Raw genomic sequence first — 15,088 nt, forward strand, 5'->3', positions numbered from 1 at the left:
CGATATACTGCTATGCACTTGAACCATTCACCTCTGTCTTCAAGGCTTTGTGGGTTTTATGCGTATATGAATACCCACTGAGTCCTGGAAGCCTTATTATACACACAGATGATCACGTTTCTGAAAACGCCATTGTTGAGCATTTGCTTTGAAAAAATTTATTGTCCCTTATTTTCTGAATTACTTCCACCTTTTATCACCACCTGTGAGATATATTCAGCAAAACACATCTCATTCATTTTTTACTGGGTAGGTGCCTGCCAAGTCTGAGCTATGGTTAAATCTCTCATCTCACAAGAAGATATTAATATGTTTTTAACTTAGAGTGCTGCAGCTCCTGCAAAACACTTCATAAATGCCTGTTTTATTTCTGCTCCAAGAAATGACTTCCCGTGTAAAGCTTTATAGAAATGTTGGCACTGCACACAACCTCAAATATCTCAAATATACTGGATCTCAAAGCATTTTACGGTTTTATTTCTATATATGTCATCAAGTGACACAATACAGACAGTAGCTGTATTTTTATCTAATCCATAGGTTGAGTTTTGGAAATTACATAAATTATACCCTACTACAGGGTCATCACAACATCTGGGCACAATGGGGAAGTCTGGTGCCTCCAGAGCTTCCTGGGAGGCAGATAGACAATGCTGTCAGGTCTCTCTGATTTTTGTATTACACATAATCAGAGAAGTTAGGCATTTTTCTCTACCAGCTGTCAACATGCTGATTTGTGGACAGTTACAGTCATCCACCAATCCGAGTGCTCGCTATTATTGACTGTATTGGACTGCACAGGACCTCAGCAGGAGTAAGTTAATAACCTTTTTGTTAATTTATCCTGTGAATGGATCAGATGAGGTGTTAGTACATTGCCTCACTCAGGGCCTACTAAGGTTCGAAGCAACACAGCTACATCTTTTTACTCATACAGTATACTGTATATCATGTGCTATAGAAAAATAAATGTTCACTATTGCAAGAAAGGCTTAAAGGCTATATATTGAATAATTAAATATACTATATACATGTAACTGTTTTTTAGACACCCGGGCCAAGGCAGTCATTTGGTGCTCCCCTACCTTCCCCGGTGCATTAGCCTGTATCTTCCCATATCACTGCAGCAGCCTGTGTCTATCCCCATATCTGTACTGTAGTAGCCTGTGTTTGTGTTACCCTTCCCCACCACCACTTACCTAATTTTATTCCTTGCTTCTCCTTAAAGTAGATTTGGAGCCAGTGCCAGTCCAACTGGGCGGTGAGTATAATTAAATGGGTGCAGGGGCTCCCTGGATCCAGGGGCCTGTGTGCATCACATACCTTGCACCCATTTTAGATATGCCTTATGTCTTGATGTAAATTCTGACATTGGAATCCTGACACCAATGAGGATGATGGCACCAGCATCCTGACTGCCAGGATGCCGAATATAAGAATGTTGGAGCAGGTTATGATTGAGCCGGGGAAGGGGTATGGGGCTTTGTTTAGTTACCGAGGGAGAACTTAAGGTTTTGCTGTGAGAGGGGAGGGTTAGACAGAGATTAAAATGTTAGGCAATTAGAAGTGGGGGTTAGGGTTTGGCTGTGAGGCAGAAGGGTTAAGGTTAGGCTACAGGAGAGGGTTTGGGTTAGGCTCTCGTGAGGGAGGGTAAGGGGCTCGGGGCTCGTCCCCCAAACTGGGGGATATGATGGTGGTGTTGGACACCGGGGTCTCCCCCAGCTAATTGGCCTCCAAATACGAATGAAAATGAACAGCTACAACATCGGAAAATACGAATCAGGTGAATACAGCAGATCAATAAATTTGCACTATTCACAATTCATATTTTCGCTGGAATACTGATGGTCTGTCGTATCACAGAAATCTGCTTCTGACATGGACACTCAGTAGGTGGCACAATAAATTCGGAGAAAGATTGAAATATCCATTGTGTACTATGGTGGTAACATCTACAATCTCCTCTCTCTCTGCTCTTCTCTTGGCCTATCTCAGTGGACTACCTCTCCCACCCACATCCAAGGACACTCCCTCGATCTCGTCTTCTCTCGCTCTTGTTCCCTTACTGACTACACTATCTCGGCTTTTCCTCTTTCTGACCATCACCTCATCTCCTTCTCCCTCACTGCTTCCCCCTCTCCCACTCCCCCTCCCAAGCGCATTGTCTCACGGCATAACATCAACACACTTGATCTTGCTGCCTTCTCAAACACGCTGTGTCCTCTTCTCGCCCCAATCACCGCCATGTCCTGCCCGAACCTCGCCGCCTCCCTCTATAATGACACCCTATCTTCGGCATTGGACTCTGCCTGCCCTCCATCCTCTATCCCCCTTCGATGCTCCAACCCCCAACCGTGGCACTCGCCTATCACCCGATTCCTTAAAAAGTGCTCTCGCACTGCTGAGCGCTTCTGGAAGAAATCACGCTCCCTCGCAGATTATCTCCATTTCAAATTCATTCTTTCCTCCTTCAGCTCTGCCCTTGCTCTGGCCAAGGAATCCTACTTTAAGTCCCTCATCCTTTCCCAATCATCCAATCCCCGCAGGCTCTTCGCCACCTTCAACTCCTTGCTCCCCCCCCCCCCCCTCCTCCAGCTCTTCCGTCCTCCATCGTAGCCGCTGATTTTGCTACCTACTTTTCAACCAAAATCTCCTCTCTCAGGACTGCCATCACTACTGCCATGACCTCACCCTCTCCCTCCTCCCCTCCTACATCCCCACTCCCCTCCTTCCAACCCCTGTCCTCATTTTACCCCACCACTGCTGCTGAAGTCCACTCTATCCTTGAATCCGCTTCTCCCTCCACCTGCCCGCTCGATCCTATCCCCTCCAATATTATCCGTCGTCTCAGTCCGTCAGTCTGCTCTCACCTGGCTCACCTCTTTAATCTTTCCCTATCCTCTGGGATCTTCCCTTCCTCCTTCAAACACGCTCTTGTCTCCCCAATTCTCAAAAAAAACAAATCTGGACCCCAACTCTCCATCCAACTACAGGCCCATCTCCCTCCTCCCTTTTGCCTCCAAGCTCCTAGAAGGTCTGACCTATAATCGTCTCCTAAGCCACCTTACTGCTAACTCCATTCTCGACCCCCTCCAATCCGGGTTCCGCCCTTTACATTCCACTGAAACTGCCCTGACCAAAGTCACTAACGATCTAATATCGGCTAAATCCAAAGGCCTCTTCTCTATCCTCATCCAGCTTGATCTGTCGGCTGCCTTTGACACTGTTGACCACCCTCTCCTGCTCAACACCCTCCGCTCCTTTGGCATCACTGGCACGGTATTCTCCTGGTTCACCTCATACCTCTCTGATCGCTCCTACTCCGTCTCCACTCCGAGCTCCTCCTCTCCTACTACCCCACAGCCAGTCAGTGTTCCCCAAGGGTCTGTCCTTGGCCCTCTCCTCTTCTCTCTCTACACCACCTCTCTGGGCACCCTCATCAGCTCCTATGGTTTTCATTACCACCTTTATGCTGATGATACCCTAATCTATCTCTCTTCCCCCGACCTATCCCCATCACTCCTGTCCAAGGTCTCCGAATGCCTCACGGCCATCTCAGCCTGGATGACCCAACGCTTCCTGAAGCTAAACATGGCTAAAACTGAACTTCTAATCTTCCATCCCCCGAACATCCCCTCTTCTCCCACTATCTCCATCAGTATTGGTAAAACCGAGATCACCTCCACCGACCAAACGCGCTGCCTCGGTGTCATCATTGACTCCTCCCTCTCTTTCACCCCCCACATTCGTGCTCTCTCACTGTCTTGCCGCTTTCACCTACGCAACATTTCACGCATCAGACCATTCCTCTCCACTGACGCAACCAAAATTCTCATTCACTCTCTTGTCATCTCCCGCCTTGACTACTGCAACATCCTTCTCTCTGGGCTACCTCTCACCCGCCTCGCACCTCTCCAGTCCATTCTTAACGCTGCTGCTAGGCTCATCTTCCTCTCCCGCCGCTCTACCTCCGCCTCCCCCCTCTGTCTATCTCTTCACTGGCTCCCCATTCCTTTCCGAGTTCTCTTTAAACTCCTCACCACCACCTACAAGGCTCTCTCCTCCTCCACCGCTCCTTACCTCTCTTCACTGATCTCTATCCACACTCCCTCCCGTCCTCTTCGCTCCATCACTGACCGCCGACTGACCTCTCACCTAATCACCTCCTCCCACTCCCGTGACCAAGACTTCTCTCGCGCTGCCCCCCTGCACTGGAACAACCTCCCGCCACCCATCAGGCTTTCTGATTCCCTTACCTCCTTCAAGCGCTCCCTTAAAACCCACTTTTTTCGACTAGCCTATCCCTCCTCCTAACCTCTTTTGATCCTCCTATCCTGCCTCCGTTCCCCTCCGTTCCTACTTATCCTATTGTTTTTCGTTCGTCCACCCACCTATTTTTAGTATGTTAACTCTTATGAGTAGGGCCCTCCTTCCTCACGTACTCACCCTACCTCTTTACCTCACCTGTGCTCCTGTCCTGTTCTTCCCTTCCTCTACTTCATCTTCAGTCTCCTCGACAATTTTGACACCTACTTCTGAACTGATGCTGATTTTAGTTCTACCAGCTATACCCCTATTTATACTGTATTTTTCAACACACCCTGTACGTTACCTCGTAATTTTTTTGTTTGCTATGTACGGCGCTGCGGACACTTTGCGGCGCCTTATAAATAAACGTACTACTACTACTACTACTACAATGTGGCTAGCTGCAGGTTAATTGATTTTCAACCACACAATTGACCTTTATTGGGGGGTGCCCACTCTCCCGAAAAATCCCTGTCCAGAGCTGTCAGGTGGTGAGGGGGAGAGGGGGTTAATAATACGGCTACAAGGATCAATAAATTATGTACCCCATCCAGATGTGGCATTATCTCCCTAGCTAATGGAGTCCAATTTCAAAAATATGGGGGACCCCTACAACTTTTCCCCCTGGCTTTTGAAACCAGGTCTGGTCCAAAAGCCCGGTGCATATTTTTTTCTACTGTATTTTTAAAAATAGGGCTGTCTCAAAGAGCCTGGGGCTGGTTATGCTTATTAGAGAGGGTGAGGGGGGGACGACCTATTTTTTTTCTTTTTTTTCTACCTTTTCACCTGCAGTAAACATGCAGCTGAGAGAGCTTTCTAATTGAAAAGTATGTTTTGCTCAGAGTTTAATCGATGCACGGGTGTGTTTGCAGAAACAAATCTAGGTACATTTTGTTGTTCCACTGATGCCTATGTACAATCCACCCATCTTTGGCCGATGGTGCATTTGATGATATATGCATGTCCACCCATGTTGTGTACTACTATTTACTAAAATTGACTTTATTGAGAATATTGAAAATACACCTGATAGGTCCACTCTGCAGCAATAGAGTGGAAGGACACTATACAGGTACTTCATGTCAAAAGCACTGGAGTGGATGGGCACTGGACAGATGGGTCAGCTCATCAGTACTGGAGTGGATGGATAATGGACAGATAAATACGCTCAGCAGCACTGGAGTGGATAGACACTGGACAGATACTGTACTTCAGTTAAGCATCATTGAAGTTGATGGACACTGGACAGATACGTCAGCTAAGCAGCACTGAAGTGGATGGACACTGGACAGAGCAGCACTAGAGTAGATGGACACTGGACAAAGCAGCACTGAAGTTGATGGACACTGGACAGAGCAGCACTGGAGTGGATGGACACTAGACAGAGCAGCACTGGAGTAGATGGACCGTGGACAGAGTAGCATTGCAGTGGATGGACATTGGACAGAGCAGCACTGGAGTGGAGCGGCTCTGGGCAGTTAGTTCAGCTCAGCAGCACTGGAGTGGATTAACACTGGACAGATCATTCAGTTCAGCCACTGGAGTGGAGTCAGCGTGGAGCCAGCACAAACCATCAGAGCACACAACTCACCAGCGATCCTGTGTGAACTGGCACCCAATTCACTGCCGCAGGGGCTTATAGTAAATCCAAAAACCCACAAGATCTTATTCCACGGTGATGTTGTTTTGCTTCATTTTGAAATCCAAGTCTGGTGGAAAAATTGAGCTGGGGCTCAGATTCCCTTGGATACCTAAAGTTCCGATGTGCACCATGATGATCATTCATAACCTGAGCTTGCTCATAGTAATATAATAGTAATATACGTTTTTAGGCATAGCAAAATGTGAACTGTTTAAACATCCTGGAGAGGCAACATCCTTCTACATATCTCCAGCACCACAACATGTATTCCATGCAATCTCCCCCGCATCTCACCAGCTTCTCCCACAGTTGTGACCGTTTTCTGTAAATTACATTACTAATATGAATCACACTAATAATCTTGTGATAATCCTTTGGAACCAAAACCATGGGTTTCCTATAAAAAAGCTGCCTTGACTATAAAACCAGATATGCTTACTGGTCTAGGTGACACAAGGACTTATTCTTGTGTAGTAATGGCTTAGGGTCAGTAAATAGTGGTAAATGGTAAATGTAATTCTAAAGTTTAATGCAGCAAATGGAGTAACTAAAAAATAGCATAAGAACCAGCACATTACACACAGAAAGATATTAATGATAACTACAGGTGCAGGTAGCCAGCCTCTGGCAAGAGGTGGCAAACACATACAGTAATACAAATACCTATGGGTCTATGTGAGCTTATTGACTGGCACTTTGGGGTCTATTTACTGAGCCCTGGAAGGAGATAAAGCGGACCATAGGTGCCGATTCTGTGGGTGCTCAGGGGCCCAAGCACCCACAAAAAATGATGAGCACCCACGGGCCCATAACCTCCCAACTCCCACAGTCAGGCCACATTTACTTGCTGATATGCATCCACTGCACCTGCACTGCCGAACCTGCTGCCTGTGATATGCGAGGCAGTATGCCAGGAGAAGTGTGCTGCCTAATGTTTGTCCTTTTTGTATACACACTGCCCTTTTTGTGTAGTACAGTATGTGTGCTTACAGTGGGCAGTATTAGCCACTATTATGTGTTGTATATACAGTGTGCAGTATTAGCTTGTGCTTATTGTATGTAAATTGTGATTCAGGACGGTTCAGGTCAGCATATAGCAGGGCCACACCCCCTCCCCAAATGACATGCACCTTTTCATGAGACCACACCTCCTTGAGCACCCTCCAGCAAAAAACATAATTGGGCACCCATGAAGCCGACAAAAATAAAGTACCAGCTAATCAGTTCCTAACAGCCATTTTTCAAACACAACTGCGACATGGCAGTTAAGAACTGATTGGTTGGTATTTGAGCTTCCATCCACTTTATCTCTCTCCAACCAGTACATAGACCGCACACCGTTTTCTGCATGTGAAATAACATAGATGAATAATTGTTGATAGTAGATGATCAAAACGGCAAATATAATCTCATATGAAAGATACAAGAGTAGAGCACTCCAGTGACAGAGAGAGGAGGATGTGTTGGTTAGAGAAAGATTTCTAGGTTACCTCTGTTGAAAAAGTGTATTGCAATAATACTGGAGTTCCAGACAAGTGACATCAAAAATGATTAGATAGGGCTCAGTCTTTAAATTGTGATCGTGCCTCACATAATATCCAGACTCATTGTAATGTAACATAGCTGCTGTTGCTTGTGCCTGACCTTTATCCAGATTAAATACATTTTAGCCCTAAATTTACTACATCCCAACATTTCTCATTGAATGGATGTTTTGACAAAACTTATTTACAGGATTTTCTTCTTTATACTCTGTATTTTACCACTTTATTCCCCCTATATTTCTGCTTATTTTGTCCCTTGCCATGCTAATAAGCAGTGTAGATATGGTTTGCATAGCATTAAAACACGAAACTACACTAAAATGTTACTTTTATGTAATACAATTGAAGTACCGCTACATTGTACTGTTTGAAGAAAATAATGACTAGAAGATGTGTCACTTTTTAAGATCTGAAGTAGACTAAAAGGCCAGATGCATTAAGATTCAAAAGTGATAAAATGGTGAGTGATAAACAGCCAACCAATTAGCACCTACCTGCCATATCACAGAGTGTGTTAGGCATGTCAGGCAGGAGCTGATTGGTTGGCTGTTTATCACTCTCCATTTTATCACTTTTGAAGCTTAGTGCATCTGGCCCTAAATATTGTATGGTGTTAAGCTGCATAGCTTATTCATTACAGATATTTTTTTTTTAAACCTGTCCAGATTTCCCCCCTCTTTTTAAAATAGAATGCCCATAGATTTGGACACAAATATACCAGGATAATAATAAAATAACAATAATAACAATTTTATGATTTTTAGATTTTTTGACATAAAGCTGGTGAGGTTGGGGTAGGGGTTAAAGTGGGGGGAATGGGGTGGAACTGAGGTGGAACAGAATTCTACCACCTTTAATGGTAGGTGGAGATACAGTAGTTCTACCTCCACTATGGACCCTGCATAGTAATTCCCACAGAAAAGCCTGACCTACCACCCATGAAGGCAGCACTAACCCCTCTCCCTTCTCGGGTCTTGGCAGCTCCATAGTTCTCTTCACTTGTGTCATGCTCCTCCTGGTGTACACACACGCTGTGTCTGTCAGATGGCATTCATCTCCTCCTCGGGTCCTATGGCTTCCTTTTCAGGCACAGTGTATATGATGTCATGCCATCACCCGCACTAAAGTGAAGAAGAGCCACTAAGAGGAACAAGCACTGTGACAAGATGAAGGGGTCTGGAGGTACACAGAGAATCTGGAATGCTGTTGGAAGTACACAGGCCATGGAGCTGCTGGAGAACACTTGCAGTGAGCTATTGGAGTGGAAGAGGCAGAGATGTGTATAAGGGACACTATTATGTGGCTTAACATGTATCAGGGGTACTACTGTGTAGTGTAAAGTGAGTGTAAAGTGAATAAGGGGCACTACTGTGTGGTGTAATAAGAATCGGGCAATAAATGAATTGTAATTTGAATAAGTTTGTGCTTCTGTAGGCTTCTAATTTGAATTGGGGTTACTGCCATGTGACTACCCCCTTCATTGTGAGACCACTGTTCTTTTATAAAGTATGGGAGGTAGGGCACACATTTTAAGTTTGCAGAAGGTTGCTGAACACCTTACCACTGGCCATGGCTAAACCTAACTGGATGGGTGGTGAGGTAGGTGGCAGGGGGAACCAATTTAAGCCCTGGGCTGGGGGTCATTTAGTTAAGTGCTACATATATAGAGTAGGTGATTATTGCGGTAAGAGAACCTTGCTGGTTGTTTCTAGCTAAAATTGCTGCTAGGGATTCTGCAAAAAAGCTGGAGACACCAATCACGCCATGAACTGAAAAGGTTTGGGAAACACTGCAGTAAATTACATATATAAGGAATGTGTCCAACCTTTGGTCTGGGGAGAAACAGAATAAAGTGGGCCACTGTGCATAATACTGACTAAATATATATACTGTATATACACAAAAAAACCTCTAAATTGGGCTAGAATCTAGATAGCGAATATGCCCCTTTTAAAAGATCCTTCACTACATATACAGTATTGACAAAAAATCTGTACTGAATCAAATCAGTTCCTTTGTATTTCATATCCAAAGGACTTTATTATGCATAGAAGTCCATTTGAAGACACTCTGTATGTTAGAACCATCTTTTCTTGCTCACGACAAGTGCTGAATTTGATGAGGATGATTAAAGGAATAGCAAATACCTCACAGAGACTTCACCAGGGGTTAGACCTCATATACAGTATGTAACTCAGTTCTAAGAAAATAACCAATATTTGTATGATGGGACCTTAAGAATTAGTCTCCCATTTGTGAGGAGTACTGTACATATAGTAAATTTCGCAGATCAGTGCAAGGTATTAATAGGGACACCCACTAGGGAAGTTAATTATTTCACTGAGTTTTCCCTCCTCTTCTATTAGCTAAACAAGCGAGATATGCTTGCAGCATCTCTGCCACAGCCCCCATATGTTTCAATGGGACGTTAACAGTTTTGCTACTGTATTAATGTATAATATGTATTAACACTCATATTAGCTGCAATGATTTTGCAGGTGCAGTTCATCGTGCACTTTAAAGGGGTCCGAATTCGCATAAAAGCAAGCATAAAGAGTGCAAGATTGGGGGCCCTTTTTTGCATTTAAATGCCATGACAACAGCACATCGCACCCTTCAGAATTAATAGGATTGAACCCAGACATGGCATCCTTAATTTCTTGATCATGGTACCCTCTGCAGACAAAATATATACCATCTCCTTGTGGATTATGCAAAAACTTATAAATTCAGAAAATGTAGGGCGTAGGGCGGTTTATTGTACATATGCATAAAGAGGTTCATATATGATTGGCTATGTGCGAGCCCATCACCGTCCCCCTGTAAAAAAAGATTTTTCAAATAGCAAATCATTAGCAAAGCACTCGCATAAGTAGGGTAGTGCCATGTCTGTGCAGCCTAGCTGTTAATGTTGGCATGGGCCATCATGTTTACTGTTGCAGCGGATGCGTGTGACTTCACTCACCAGTCACGATCCTCCCTGAAAATAGTCCAGACACACCTGATTTTTCCAGACCCCGCCCACCCAACGTCCTTGTACATGTTCTGGGAGTTGCAGAACTTACAATAGATCTTAAGTGAAATACACACATATGATCTATCATCTGTCTGGGAAGCTACTGGGAGTTTAAGTTTAACTGTGACACGATCTGGATCAGATGCTGGTCATCCTGATGTATGGTCAGCTTAAGGTGTAGAAGACAGCCAGATCAACAGTGGTCATCTTCACATCTCTGCCGGTGTCTGGGAATGAGGACTGTATGTGAACAATCTGAGCTGTTTCCCTGGCGGGGGACTTTCAGAATGTAGCTTAACCAATCAGAGGTTGAGATCGGGAGCAGGAAGCTGTAGGGTAGCTGTGAGTAGGGTGCTGAAGTGATTGCGGCATTTGGTGTCAAGGAGTACAGGAGAGAAAAAGGGTTGGGAAGCGCTGAACTAGACCCTCCATTTCTACAGGGACTTTTCATCTTGTACTTCTGTAACACACCCCTTTAAAAAGGAGAATGGTACTTGTGTATTATCAGGGCGCCCGTGAAATCGGCCGAAAATCGGCCGGAAATCGCATGCAAAAATCGGATGCAATTTTGCGGCCGATTTTTGGCCGATTTTTCACATTTTCCGGCCGATTTGCATGCTGTTCCATCATTGTACACCTTGCACACCCCCGATTTCCATCGTAGTGCATCGCATCGCATGCAATATAGCAGCATGCAATACATGTCATGCGATGCATGTGATGCAATTCGATTTTTAATTGTACAAGCACCCTAATGGGTGCTGACAATGTTAAATACACCCCCATTGTCAACGCCACCCCCACTATCAACGCCAACCCGAAGCGTGGCGAGCGCAGCGTCCTCCGACCTTTTCGTACCCCCACTATGAAAAGGTCTGAGGACGCATACCGCCGCCCAGCGTGGGCTCGCTGCGCTCGCCACGCTTCGGGTTGGTGTTGATAGTGGGGGTGCATTTAACATTGCGAATCGCATCACATGCCACTTGCTGGCATGCAATGCTATGCGATATTTAATTGTACAATCAGGGGCATTTTCCCGATAATGGCATCGCATCGCATACCATCGCATACCATCGCATAGTACCTGGGGGTGTGCAAGGATGGAATAGCATGCAAATCGGCATGAAATGGCCGAAAATCAGCAAAAAATCGGCCGATAAATCGGATGCGACATCGTTTACGATTTACATTACATCGGGCGCCCTGATAATACACAAGTACCGGAGAATGTGATTAAGAATGATCAGAATCACTGGTATATATATATATATATATATATATATATATATATATATATATATATATATATGTGTATTTTAGAGAAATATTTGAATGGTTTCTTCTAAACCTATTGGCACTACACACAAATTTTGACTTCCCCCAAAACCAGCCATACACACATACAGTAGCTTATTTTAGCCATCTTTAACCTTGTTATATTTTATTATTTTTGAAAGCAAGCAATTCTGTGAGAAATGAATTGATGTTACTAGCAATCTTATATAATCAATCCAAAAATATTGTCAGCTTTAATATCTCCTAACCAGATCCCTCAAAGAGGGAAATCTCCTTTGCAGCAGCTCTAGATCTGTATTCATTTTATCTATATTCATCACTTAAATGAACAGTTACTCAATATCTGACACCATTGCTTGCAAAAGTTGGTATTGAATCTACCAATAGTAGGTTGTTCTGAATTCTGAATCCCCTTTGTATAATCATTTTCTTTATAGTATTGGGCAAGAGTCAGGACATGCAGTTTAAATTCCAATTTCTAAGCTTCAAAAGCTCAGTGAAAACTTCAGAGGTACTGTCAATGTTAAATGGCAGCGAACAGTATTTTATTTATCTCCTTATTGTCAAATCTATTAACATCAGTCAGGTCAGTAGAAGGAGTTGCTGTTGCATCCATGTCAAGAAATAAATCCTCACAAAAAAATGTATTTCTGGAATCAAGGAAAATCAACAAATGCTATCATCCAAAATGCTTGGGACCAGTAGAATTTGGGATAAGGGATTATTCCGTATTTCAGAATATTTTTACATTTCAATGATGTATCTTGAGGTATCATGCATTTATGTTGTACAAACACATCAAACACATGAAATACACACAAATATATTTTATCTGTGCATAACACAAGGTTTCAAAACATGAAAAGTTTGTGTACAATCTCAGATACTGAATTTGAATGCTAAGCAATCATTTTCTTGCACATGCATTTTTTCACTTTCTGGAATGTATGGTTTTCAGAATCATTTGGATAACAGATATTTGGATAAGGGATACTCAACCTGTAGTACTAACTAGCATCAACTGTAGCCATTCAACTTGAGACCAGTTGCATATACAAAAAGGTAAGGAGACTGCTGCACAGCATTTCCCCCGCTTCCCCCCACAACATCGGCCTACTCTACAGCACACAGCAGTCCCCCCCCCCCCTCGTCTTGACCTCCACCTGCATCTTGAGACCAACTTGCACATTAAAACCCAGCACGAAGGAGACTACCCCACATCCCCCATCCCTCACACACACACACATACAGTACATGCACTCCCCGGAGTGACAGTAATCGGCCTCGGCTCAGGCGGGTACAGTAGAGACCGGATTTCACACTCTGCAGTTGGCGCTACACAGGCTCTCTTGTCATTAGTAGCAGACTAGTGTTTAATAGTAACAGTGAGCAGCAGTTTCCAACAGCCATCATTCTGTGGGTACTGCCCCAATGCAGATCATTTTTATAAGGGATAAGCTGGTTTGCCCAGCAGGAGAGTTTTGTCTGACCTCAAGCTTCTTTTGGGGAGGTGTTTGAGTGTTTTATAGAACTTTGCCATGGAAGATGGTCCATCGATATCTAGAAGTGGTGCTGCCATGCAGGCCATAGTTGATGCCAGGGTAACCAAGGCACAGTTAGAGAAGGAGATGGGCATCTCTTTGAAAACTCCCCAATTTATACTCCACAAAAACTTGGCTTAAGCAGTTGGAGGAGTGCTGCCACAGAAGCATGTAGAAGACAAACCTGCTTAGGACTGGTCCAGCTGCTTCACCAAATGGTTTGGAACTTCGTATAGACTCCTCTTGAGAATATTTATAAAATGTAATGTTCACTTTGTCTGTAACTATAATACTTTTTCTGCATCCAGAAATGTATTGCACACCCCTCAAAGCAGAACAAAAACTTAATGACCCCTAGATCCCAAGACATCCAGGGACACCTTGAAGGACCATATAAGTAAACAGCAAAGAGTCCTTTAGGCTTCATGTTGAAGTGCTTATATATTTATAATTGACATTCACATTTATAAATCAATACAACCTAACACTTCACAATATAAGAACACAAATACTGTAGAAGAAATAATGAAATCCTAATATATTTATCTGTACAGATGCCTCTATAGGTTTTACAGGCAGATTTCTGAAAGAGGAATACTTATTAATTATAGGATTTTGGACCAGATCCTCATAATTGCTTATCTTTGCAATAAGAAATTAATTATTGCCGGCATTTATTAAGCATTACATGCAGTGACAGGATGTAGAGAACAGTCTATACCTACTGTACATTGTGTAAAGAGTAGAGTCATCACTAATGCAATCACTTTAGTTTTTGCTTCTGTATCAGATCATGTGCAAGCAAGCATTGCCGGTGCGAGTGTGGTATAACAGATTGGTAATGTTATGGTCGACAGTTATTATGTCAACACCAAATGGTTGATATGCATTATGTTGATAGGTACAAAAGGGCAACATATGAAGGTTGACAGGTACAAAAAGTCAACTGGCTCAAAAGGTTGACATTACAACTGGCCGATGCATGTTTTTGGGTGTATCTCTTCATATTGACCTTGTACTTGTTGACCTTTTGTACCTGTCCACCTAATGCATGTCAACCATATGATGTTGACCTATTGACTGTTGACCAACACATTGCTGATTTGTCTTTTAGAATTTGTCAGAGCTGGCCATATTAGTCATTTAAGCAGGATGTTGGCTTTTTTCCAATCAAAAGAATCTGCTGTAGTCCACAATATATAATAATAATGATAATAATAATAATAATAATTAGCACTTTTCTCCTAGTAAGACTCAAGTGGATGTGTCCTATCAGCTGCCATAATCTGTTTTTGAGAAAGAAAGAAAAAAGAAAGAAATTCACTATAGGGTTTATCGTAAATTTCACTTCACCTACTCTGGGCAGGTGAAAAGTTGGGGAAAATTCCTATTTTTAGGTAAAAATGTTGGCACTTGGTTCAGAATCCCTTGGCCATCCCCCATAATGCTTTTCAGGCACTGCCCCTTACCCGTGTCTAACCGTGCAAGCTTCCTGTGGTAGATTTCTAGGCAACTGGAAAAGGGTTTTCTTTTCTTTTTTAAGGGGGGGGGGGGGGGGGGGAATGCTTGTTCATGTGCAAAAATTCAGATTTTTGGAAAACAGTATACACAGGATCAGATGAATAATTAGCCCAGCATGTATGGACACCAATTATAAAGAAATTAGCTGGGCTGAAAAACACTCAGTGCATACACAATCAGGGCCGGTGCAAGGCACCAGAGCGCCCCAGGCAAGTCGGGG

This window comes from Crinia signifera, chromosome 6 (assembly GCF_055691185.1).
Source record: "Crinia signifera chromosome 6, ASM5569118v1, whole genome shotgun sequence".
In the NCBI taxonomy this organism is placed as follows: Eukaryota; Metazoa; Chordata; class Amphibia; order Anura; family Myobatrachidae; genus Crinia; species Crinia signifera.